This window comes from Pinus tabuliformis, chromosome 7 (assembly GCF_031772625.1).
Source record: "Pinus tabuliformis cultivar Carrire ecotype Pingquan chromosome 7, CPIR1, whole genome shotgun sequence".
Lineage (NCBI taxonomy): Eukaryota > Viridiplantae > Streptophyta > Pinopsida > Pinales > Pinaceae > Pinus > Pinus tabuliformis.
The window spans coordinates 558,045,782-558,057,811 of NC_142293.1; the positions used below are offsets into that span (position 1 = coordinate 558,045,782).

The 12,030-nt window shown below is 37.2% G+C and overlaps 1 pseudogene; it reads right to left on the reverse strand.

Moving 5' to 3' along the window:
* Positions 1-2,170: 2,170 nt before the first annotated feature.
* On the reverse strand, positions 2,171-4,197 carry LOC149248598 (phospholipase A1-Igamma1, chloroplastic pseudogene; annotated as a pseudogene).
* Between the last annotated feature and the right edge of the window lie 7,833 nt (positions 4,198-12,030).

Here is a 12,030-nt window from a genome sequence, read left to right on the forward strand (position 1 = left end):
TGTGTCTTTCCTATATTAGTTTCACATAAAAATGAGCTTGATAGTGCAGAGTAATTAGTGAAAAGAATTCATCCCGCAAAGGGTTAGACAGGTTAAGAGCCTGGGCAAATGGAAATGAATGAGAGGAAAGAAGGGGAAAAAAATTATATACCCCATCCCTCGAGGCGACAGAAGGAGTTGGGTACGTGACAACAAGGGAGAAGAATCAGGACGAACCTCCCTCAAAGCCTTAATCACTTGTTGGATAACAATCATTGAGTCTCTGAAAACTATTAATCTAGTGATTTTCCTCGCTATGGTTAATTCCAAGCCTTTCCACAAGGCGAGGTATTCAACTTGGTTGTTTGTTGTTCCTAGGCCTCATGCATATTGCGAAACAATTTTTTCTTCAAGGCTAAAAAAGTCCCCACTTGCTCCTACCTCCCCTAACACCCCTCAATGTTATTAATTTTATAAAGAAACAATTTTTTTAATGTCTTTATGTAAATTTAACACCAAATTCTATATCCTAAAAAAAAGCAAAAACAAAAACTTTTTCCTTTACTTAAAAAAAATGATTAGATTGTCATCCACAACATCAAGAAATTCATAAAGTTCATAAAAATGTTAATCCCTAAAATTTATATTTATAATTTACTATAATTTCACTTAAAGCTATATAAAAACTTTTCAACTTCTCTCTATTTATATTTATATTTATATGCCCTACTCTTTTTTTAATTAAAGATATATATATAGATAAACCCATTAAAAACTATTTCAGGTATTAATTAAAGTTATATATATGAAATTTAATTTTAAAAACTCATTAAAAACTATTTCAAATATTATATATAAAAGGTATTAAACAAATTACAAGTGTCCAATTTATATAAAAGATATTAAACAAGTTGATATTAAAGATATTAAACAAATGGGATATCATTCTCATTATATTTTAATATTAAGAACCTATTCCCAAAACAATGGGTGATGAGATTAGTTAATAATAAATATATTTAGATAATTAACCAATTTTAATGTAATTGTTCCATTTTCTTATTAAAATTATGTATAAACTAATTATATTATAATATTAAAGTGGGTATAATTATTTAACAAAATAAATTTTAAAAATGAATAAGTGAAAAATTATATATATTTAATAATTATTATAATTTATAAAATGATAATAATTAATTTTATAAAGTTTTTTCTATAAGTATTTGAAGAATATAGTGTTAGAGGTTGGAATTGAAATGAAATCTTAAAAGTTGGAATGGACTCAATGAATATGAGAACAAGACTAACCTAAGTATCTAAAAATTATAGTGATAGAGGTTGGAATTGAAATGAAATCTTAAAAGTTGGAACAACGAACATGAGAACAAGACTAACCCCATAAATTATAGTAGTAGAGATTGGAACCAAACCTCATATAAAGTAATAACAAAACTACCCCTTTATAACTAATTAAAAAACTAAATTACAAATTCCTCTGAATACAAATATATCAAAAATATATATATATATATATATATAAATAAATTTTTTTATAAAAATATTATATTTGAATACTTATATATATAGACATATTTTCTTAATTTAAAAATAAAACCATATACACTTAATTTTTTTAATACTCCGAAAGAAAATTTATTACATGCATGTTACGTAACCAATGACGGCATAACAGCGTGAATCACTGAAGCAAATGTTCAGATGACTAAACCATCGAAAACAAAGCAATAATAAGTATGCTGCGTAAATAACTATAGTAAAACTAAAAATATTTGGGCTTGATGGAGCTGCGAGACGACGCACATCAAAAGGAGGGATGGGAGGCCGAACTTTCATAAACAATTCACACTCCATTTTTTCTGTATATAAACAATTATGCACAATTATTTGCTCTAAATATCTAGGTTGCAAAGGACCTAGAAATTCCGAACTTATGCAAAGGAATAAAATATTACCTAGAAATTCCGAACTTATTAATTATAGATTGATGAATGGAACATTCCGAATAAGAAACTACCCTTTGTTATCAATATATCAAAATATGATTTCAAATCTCATGCATTTCACTCATATCAGTTTTCAGCACCATGAATTGTGTAAGAAGAAATTAGAATGGACAAAGGCACAGCAAAGCTCTTTAAACAAAAGGATCACCAATTCTCGGAACAATCTAATAAAGTCAGTTTTTCTTCAAAGCAATTTACATGTTTTTATTTGACTCTGGATTATCAGTAGGAACTTTGTGACTGGCTTTTATATGTTCAACAAAACTGACAGATTATATATCTCCCATACACACAACTATGATTCCTTACAGGACCCTTCATACAACATTATTATTTTGACATTTCTCAGCTGGTACTACGGACATATATAAAACATAAACAGATCCTTAAAAAGCAATGATCATCCTTTTAGATTACGTTACGCTAAACACAGAGACTGTTGCACTAGTACGTGGTTAGGAGATGGGATATCCTCGGGATCTCGTTCAGGCTGCACCCATTTTCCATACGAGTTGCGGACGAGTCCCTTGTTCTCCAATTCGTACCACTTTCCCGGCACCATTTGCTTCGGCCTCAGCATGTCGGAGGCCTTGTTCACCAACGCCACGTCTCGTTTGGCATCCCCTCGGAATGGGGCGCACGAGCTGTCGAACCCATCCAACAAATGAAGATATCCCTCCAAGTTGTGATACTCTGCAGGGTCGAGATTTTGTTTCAGAAAACGCGAACGTCGATGATCCAACTTGAGTTCCACTCCAACGTGACCGTATGTCCACGGGAAACGGTCAAGCAACGGCTTCATCAGTCGCTCGAATTTTTCCATCCCTTCGTTGAAGATGATCCCGGGCATCTTGGGGACCATGTCCTGTTTGCTCACCACGCGCAGAACCTTCACCCCCATCGCCTCCAATCTGTCTTTGAAAGCCCAGTTGCCCACTCTCGGAGCTCCGAAAGAGAACACAGTCACAGGGACGTTCCTGTCGGGATCGGCTTTGTGCGAATTGAAGCCCTTAGCTGCGACCTCGTAAGCGCTGAGCAGAGCGAGGGCACCACCGAGGCTGTGGCCGGTCATGGTGATACTCACGTCTTCTCCTTTCTGCGTATACACATCCACCAGGCGGCCGAGCTCCTTCATTGCCTGCTCGGACGCGCTGAGATTGTTGTATCTCGTGTTGTGGTCCTTTGAGGTATATATGCTCAGAAACCCTCGCTCCACCTTCACTGATGAATTCTCGTGCAGGCTCCCCACCTCTCCCAGGGGATGGAGAATATCCTGAAAATCCTCCATCCACTCGACCTGCGTCACAGTCCCCCTCCACGCCACCACGATGTCTCGCCTCCCCAGGCGCCTCACCTCCTCGTCTGTGCTCACCGCAACGTATCCAATCCAGTTGGAGTCCCTGCTCCATGTATTGTCGTCCATGGAAGATGGGCTGCCGAACCATTTAGGGAGGTGAATGTCCGACATGGCGTAGAGATACTTGGTGATGTTGTAACCCGTGTTGTCCAGCCCCACCTTGTGAAACATCTTGTCTCGCCCGTATCGGCAGCTTCCGCAGTATTTAGAATGGGGCTCAAAGTCGAATGCGTCGTAGGTGGCCTGCGCAAACTCGCCGTATCTCACGATTTCTCGTCTCAGATTCGGATGCAATCGATCGCCCACAAGCCCTGCCCAGTTTTCTGATCCCTGATACTGTCGCCAGTTCTCCTGGCCGAGGGATTCTTTGGGCGAGAGCGGGAGAATTTCCTGCACGGGATCAAGGGTCCCAAAATTTTCGTGGTCGCCGGGGATGATCGACCGGGCAATCGGCCTGTCGACGACCTTGATGTCGAGAGACAAATCAGGTGACTGAGCGGTCTTACGAACACCAGAGTTGCGCACGTTCTGTTGGGGCTTCTCCACTGCCCGTACGAGAACAGGCGACCACCGCTTCTGTTTTACGGACGAAAGTAGATCGGAGGGGTTACATAGATTTACATATGGCTGGCAGACGAAAGCCTTCGGCAGTGTCGATTTCATAGTGGAGAGAATGCAGTCACCAGAAGTAGCAGCCGGAATATGGCTGGGATTTGTTGCACGAAACGGCGGAGCGTGAGATAAAGAGATATGGGCCGATTGAATCATGGCGAGAGCGTATGGACAGAGGGGTTTCGATTGTGTGGAGTTGAAGAGAGATTGCAATGTGAGAGAACGAGCACGGCCTCCAATTGAAGTCGGAAGCAGCCGTTTTAAAGGAAAAATGAAATTCGCGGAAGAGGCTGTTCCATAAATTGCCGCGTAATCTTCAGGTTTCCAGGTAGCTGACTACTATGTATGGCTAGCTTTCCCCGTAATATCGATGAAACTACCTATAAATCGATTCCAAATACCAATTTTAATTATAAATTTTAAAAATATTTTAACCTGAGTTAATAAATTCTTAAATTCTGCAATGCAATCCCATTAAAATCAGCTACCATATATTAAGATGAATTACCATTCAAATTCTTAAAATCTGCAATCCAAATAAAATCAGCTACCGATTAAAACGTCAGTTACCATATTTAAGGGGAATGAGTTATACATATTCAGTGGTGGGTTTCCAGGTGAAGACACGAATTTAGGTTCAAGCTCCATAAAAGTCGTTCCGTGCGCTTCTTGACCATTTTGAAGTTGTGACCCCTCAGTGTACGGAGTCATCGGTAGAATGCTTCAAAGAAAAAGACATCTTCTATTAAAATTCTTAAAATCTTCCATGCAATCCTATTAAAATCAGCTACCATATATTAACATGAATTACCGTTCAAATTCTTAAAATCTGCATTCCAATAAAAACATGAGTTACCATACTGAATGGTAGTGACTTACAGATATTTAGCGGTGGGTTTCCATGTGAACACACGAATTCGTTCCGTGCGCTTCTTGACCATTTTGAAATTGTGACCCCTCAGTGTACGCAGTCATTTCGACGACTCTTCCTACCGTTCTAATAAAACCGAGAATGAGAGAACATGCTCCAGATTTTCTAATTGCATGGAAATTGCAGTACAAGGCCACACAAAGATTCTCTGGTCCAGATTTTTAACACCCCGCGTTATCATTGACTTCCAGTCAACCATAATCAGATTTCCATGGAAATTGCAGTACATAGCCACACTACGATTCCATCGTCTTATTTTTCTACACCGCACTTTATCATTGACTTCTATAACGCTTTTCCCAGTCTCTTACCTTTTGCTCTCTAAAATGTTATTTTCATATTAATTTTTATTATAATAGTTTACTAGCATAATCACATTAGTCAATATGGTTGGTATAAAATTTATATCAATCAACCATATTAATAAATGTGGTTGATATATAGGAATAGTAATTATTTAATATTAAATAATACTAGCAATTTCTTGTAAAAGTGTAAAGGTACACCAAAAAAAATGAAGATTTGGGAAGATCATTTAAAAACTTTTATTTTTAATACAATAAATATTATATAAATATCGTCTTGGAGCTAGTGACTCATTCCCCAAGCTACAAAATGGGTCCTCGTGCTAGATTCCATTAATCTAGTCCACACTATTTCAGGAATGAGGCTAATGTTCTTGCTAAACAAAACAAAATCTGTTGGATTACTAAGAACAACCTTCTACTTCGCTGAGTGCTTACTCGTAGAAGGGAATTTTCTATTGCGGCATTTGGTTGGAGTAAGATGGTTGATGAAAAAGCATGTAGGTGAATAACTAAATGACCACAAAGTTTATACAATTCCTTATTTAATTCTTTAGGTTTTGAGGAAATTGTAATGGATGAGTTTTGGGAGACCACAAAGATGTGTCGTTATATTGAAAACTATTAAAAATTTAGTGACATTAATGCTGTTGACAATGCTTCAACATCCATCAGTTTGACACAATCATTAATATTAAAATGTTTAAGGTTGGACCAAACACAATTAGGAAAGGATATTTTATTTATTCGTGCCCTCTTCAACTCAAGTGTTTTGAGTCCAAGCATTGAAGAGAACTTCAATCTATGCACCTTTCAAATTTGCTAATGCCTAATTTTTTCCTTCAATCTTGTCCATACTGGCAGCTTGTCACAGTGGAAAATGGCACTTCATCTAGCAAACAATATCAATTTTAAGATTGTTTGACTTGGTGACAACAACTAGCATATACTCTATTCTTGTATAATGTATTATCAACCTTGTCCATTATTTCTACTGTTCAACAAAGTGAGGTAAACATTTCAAATTGAAGCAATAGGAGTGTAAATTCATTTAGGCTAGTTAGGTCAGTGAGCAAAAACAAGTAGCATTTCCTACAAATTCAAAAAATTTGACAGCTTTCTCAAAATCAAAGAGTTGGAGAAGTTAATATGTTGCAGTTTTGTTATGGTTCCAAACAAACCTATCAATGATATCATGTTGTTTGAAGCCTGAAAGTTCTCAAAGAGTAGAGATGAAAAGCTTCTTTTGATAATATTAAGATTTAAGCCTACTATGTCAAAGGAAATGCCAATCAAGCCCCTTAATAATAAAAATGACTACATTTTAGTTTCAAATACTAAATATTACTTATAGATATTTACAAATTCCTAATTTTAAAAGGTGCCTACCATATATTCTAAAATATTCTAAATGTTAAATATTATATATCACTATTTAAAAATTCCTAACTTTGCATTTAAAAACATTTTAGTGTTGAATATAAATGCTTTGAAAATGACCATAGATAGAGAAATCAGATGAACTCGTCGATTACCAAAGTTCCTGACGGAGCTTTGATTGGCCCCTGATCTCCCCAGGGAAGTCATGAAACCTGTAGCTAAGGGTGCCAACATCAAAAAGAGCTTCGAACATGGATCACAGTAGCTATCAGCTGCCAAAAAACAGTCGGCCCTGTCCCATCCACGTGAGAGTAAGAACAGGTCGGTGACTAGAGACATGGATCCGTGGATATGCTTATTGTGATGAGATCATTTCGCTTCCAAAAGTAGGGCCTTTCCGTCAAGAGAACCAACAAATTCTTCCAGCACGACCTACATTGGACCGTAGGCCCAGCAACCATGGAAGTGAAAAAGGAAGAACAGACCCAGGAGAAAGTCGTTTGCATCAAGCGTAAGGCGGCTAGGGAGTATTAGTGGGTCTGAGCAATGGCCACCTTTTATTCATGCTCGTTCACCTTTTATTTTATATTCATGCTAATGAGGATTGACTAGTGTTGGATTTCTAGATGGTACCAAACATTTTGGGTTCGATTCTTATATGCTCTTAACACTACTCGGCATGAGGATTGGCTAGTGTCGCAGGTTGGATTGCTAGATGGTGCCAAAAGTTGTGGGTTTGACTCTTCTATTCTCTTAACACTACTCGGAAACTGATTTGAGTCTTCCGTTGTAGGAAATAAGAGGAAAGAAGTGGCTACACCATCTCCATATTCAAGATAATTATCACTTGCGGCATAAAATGTAAATTAAAAAAGAAAACAGCGATAACTCCTTCCAGTGATGCATGGGTTGGGGCAGTCGTGGTTGTGGGTGCACCTTTCAATTTCACAAATATTCTTTTTCCATTAGGGTTTCTGCAAAACCCTCAAATTTGGAGCACGAAGGCTCAATTTAAAGCTCAAAAAATGGCATATCCAAATATGTCATTTGTTGGAAAGGCGGAGGAGACAAAGCATGAATTCACACATAAAACACGAGTTGCGGCTCTTCTATTGATCACACAAAGCATGATGATTACAATGAACCCGATGAATGGTATTTATCCTTTTCGACTAATGACTCGCCTTGACATGCATTGACATGCAACCACACATCTATCACTTAACTCGACTTGGCTAACACTCAAATACTTGATCACTTAGTTAAGTGACTCTCTATGTTTAGCTAACTCCTCATGCATGAGTAATTATCTTATTTTAACACTCCCCCTTAATTACGACTGCTAAACTAAAACATGACTCATGACAACTCAAACATGTTTGCTGGTCTGTGTCTCAGCTAGGCTTACAACACCCAAGTTTCTTCTATGAAACTCAAACAAATCTTGTGCTAATGACTTAGGAAATATATCAGCCAATTGATCACTAGATTTACAAGGTTTCAAGTGAACTTCTACATTGCTCACAAGTTCTCTAATAAAGTGATATCTAGTATCAATATGCTTGCTCTTCTGATGAAACACACTATTCTTGGATAGTGCAATCGCTGAGGTGTTGTCACAATATATTACTATTGATCCTTGTTGTTTCTGCTTGAGTCCATCAAATACTCTTCTTAACCACACTGCTTGACATGCCGCTGATGTTGCTGCTACATATTCTGTTTCTGCTAACGAAAGTGTCACAATGGGTTGCTTCTTAGATGCCCCTGAAATCACGCCTGAACCAAGGTAGAACACATAACTAGAAGTGCTCTTCCTATCATCCAAACTACTTGCAAAATCACTATCTGTGTATCCAATCAAATCCTTCTTTTCTGTGCTTGCATACATTATGCCAAAATCTCTAGTTCCTGCTATGTATCTTAGAATTCTTTTTCCTGCACTCCAATGTGTGTCTTTTAGAGTCTCCATAAATCTGGAAATCAAACTCACTTCTTGCATGATATCTGGTCTTGTAGTTGTGAGATACATGAGGCTGCAAACCAATCTTTTGAATAGAGTTGGATTGACATCTGATCCTTCATCATCCTTACTTAACTTTGTACTTGTTGCAACTAGTGTAGGGACAAGTTTGCAATTTTCCATCCTGAATATTTTCAACAAATCTTTGGCATATTTATTTTGATAAATAAAAATTCATTTTTCAGATTGCTCAACTTCTATGCCAAGAAAATATTTCATGAGACCAAGATCTGTCATCTCAAATTCTTTCTCATGACTGCTTTAAATTCATCTATCTCAAAATCACCTGTAAAAATCATGTCATTAACATATAAGAAAACAATCAAAATCTGTCCATGCTCATTTACCTTCGTGTACATTGTAGGCTCAATGTTGCTTCTGCAAAATCCATTCTTGATCATGTAGCTGTCGATTCTACTATACCAAGCTCTAGGCACTTGTTTCATTCCATAGAGTGCTTTCTTCAACCTGTAAAATTTGTCTTCGTTACTTTCAACTTCATATCCTGGAAGCTGCTGCACATAAATTTCTTCTTCTAGAATTCCATTCAATAAATCTGATTTCACATGCATCTGATATACTTTCCACTTGTTCTGAGCTGTTGTGGCTAGAAAGCTCTTACAGTATCCAATCTGGCTACCACAGCAAACGTTTCTCCGAAATCTATTCCCGATTGCTGCAAGAATCCTTTTGCTATAAGTCTTGCTTTAAATCTACCAATTTCAACTTTCTCATTCAACTTTGTCTTGTACACCCACTTCACACTAATGAGATTTTTTTCCTTTGGTAAATCAACCAAATCCCATGTGTCATTCTTTTCAATAGCTTCAATTTCTTCATCCATAGCTTGCACCCAATTTTCATCTCTGATTTATTCTTCAAACGAAGAAGGTTGGAATGACAACAATGCAAAATTTGAACTAACATCCAAATCATCATAAATATCTTTCAAACTTCTCATCTTTCTCCTACCATTGCTTGATTCATCACCTGATTGATTGCTGGGAGAATCTTGATCTTTTGATTTGCTTGACAATCCATGCTGCTCTAAAAATCTTGGAGGCCTTGTTGGTGTGTCTCTGTTTGGTGTCTTCACCTGCGATTCTTGCTGCTCCTTTTCTGCTACATCATCTTCTTCCATCAATGGCACTTGTGCATCAACTGTTTTGTCTATAGTTCCATTCCACGACTCTTGTTCTTTGAACACAACATCTCTGCTAATTATGGTCTTCTTTGTGACAGGGTTATACAATTTGTAAGGTTTTGATTGCTCACTATAACCAGTGAAAATGCATTTTTCACTTTTATCATCCAATTTGCCTCTTTGCTCCTTAGGCACATGTGCATAAGCTACACATCCAAATACTCTGAGATGAGATACACTGCAAGACATACCTGACCATGCTTGTTCTGGTACTCATTCATCACACTCTTTGTAGGAGATTTGTTGATCACATAAATAGCACATGCAACTGCTTCTGCTCAATACTCATTAGAAAATTTTCTTCCTTTCAACATGCTTCTTACCATTTTCATAATTGTCTTGTTCTTTCTCTCTGCTACACCATTTTGCTGCGGTGTGTACTTGTTTGTAAATTGTATTCTAATTCCATGTTATTTGCAGTAATCATGGAATGCCTTTGAGTCATATTCTCCACCACGGTCTAACCTCAATACCTTGATCTGTCGATCACTTTGGTTCTCTGCTAAAGCTTTGAATTCTTTGAACTTTGCAAAAGTTTCAGACTTCTGCTTCAAGAATAAACCCAAGTCCTTCTGTTGTAGTCATCAATGAAAGTGAGGAAGTAACAACTTCCACCAATAGACTGTGTCCTCATAGGTCCACACAAGTCTATATGCACTAGCTCAAGAGGTTTCTTTTCTCTATATGTAACTCCCTTCTATGTGTCATTCTTTTCAATAGCTTCAATTTCTTCATCCATTGCTTGCACCCAATTTTCATCTCTGATTGCTTCTTCAAACGAAGAAGGTTGGAATGACAACAATGCAAAATTTGAACTAACATCCAAATCATCATAAATATCTTTCAAACTTCTCATCTTTATCTTACCATTGCTTGATTCATCACCTGATTGATTGCTGGGATAATCTTGATCTGTTGATCTACTTGACAATCCATGCTGCTCTGAAAATCTTGGAGTCCTTGTTGGTGTGTCTCTATTTGGTGTCTTCACCTGTGATTCTTGCTACTCCTTTTCTGCTACATCATCTTCTTCCATCAATGGCACTTGTGCATCAACTGTTTTGTCTACAATTCCATTCCACGACTCTTGTTCTTTGAACACAACATCTCTGCTAATTATGGTCTTCTTTGTGACAGGGTTATATAATTTGTACGTTTTTTATTGCTCACTATAACCAGTGAATATGCATTTTTCACTTTTATCATCCAATTTGCCTCTTCGCTCCTTAGGCACATGTGCATAAGCTACACATCCAAATACTCTGAGATGAGATACACTGCAAGACATACTTGACCATGCTTGTTCTGGTACTCTGTTCATCACACTCTTTGTAGGAGATCTGCTGATCACATAAATAGCACATGCAACTGCTTCTGCTCAATACTCATTAGAGAATTTTCTTCCTTTCAACATGCTTCTTACCATTTTCATAATTGTCTTGTTCTTTCTCTCTGCTACACCATTCTATTGCGGTGTGTACTTGTTTGTAAATTCTATTCTAATTCCATGTTGTTTATAGTAATCATGGAATGCCTTTGAGTCATATTCTCCACCACGGTCTAACCTCAATACCTTGATCTGTCGATCACTTTGGTTCTCTGCTAAAGCTTTGAATTCTTTGAACTTTGCAAAAGTTTCAAACTTCTGCTTCAAGAAGTAAACCCAAGTCTTTATGTTGTAGTCATCAATGAAAGTGAGGAAGTAACAACTTCCACCAATCGACTGTGTCCTCATAGGTCCACACAAGTCTGTATGCACTAGCTCAAGAGGTTGTTTTTCTCTATATGTAACTCCCTTTGGAAAAATTTCACGGTTTTTCTTTCCCAAGATGCAACACTCACAAGTACTAGTAGGTTCTTTGATGGGAGGTAATCCTTTGACCATCTGTTTCTGTTGCAACAATCTTAAATAAAAAAAGTACAAGTGTCCAAATCGAAAGTTCCATAACCAGTAATCATCAGAACATGCAACTGTAAAAGAACTCACCTAACGACTGTAATTCAAAATTAGAGAAAAGATTTTGTTCCTCGTCATCTGCACCTTTGCTATTAGTTTCTTGCTTGGGGGCTTGTCATATATAACAGTTTCTTGACCTTGAAATATAACTTTGTATCCTTTTTGTGTCAATTGACCAACACTTAACAAATTATGTTTGAGACTAGGAACATAATATACCTCTGAGATTGTCTTCAGCTCCCCCTGCTTGGTTAG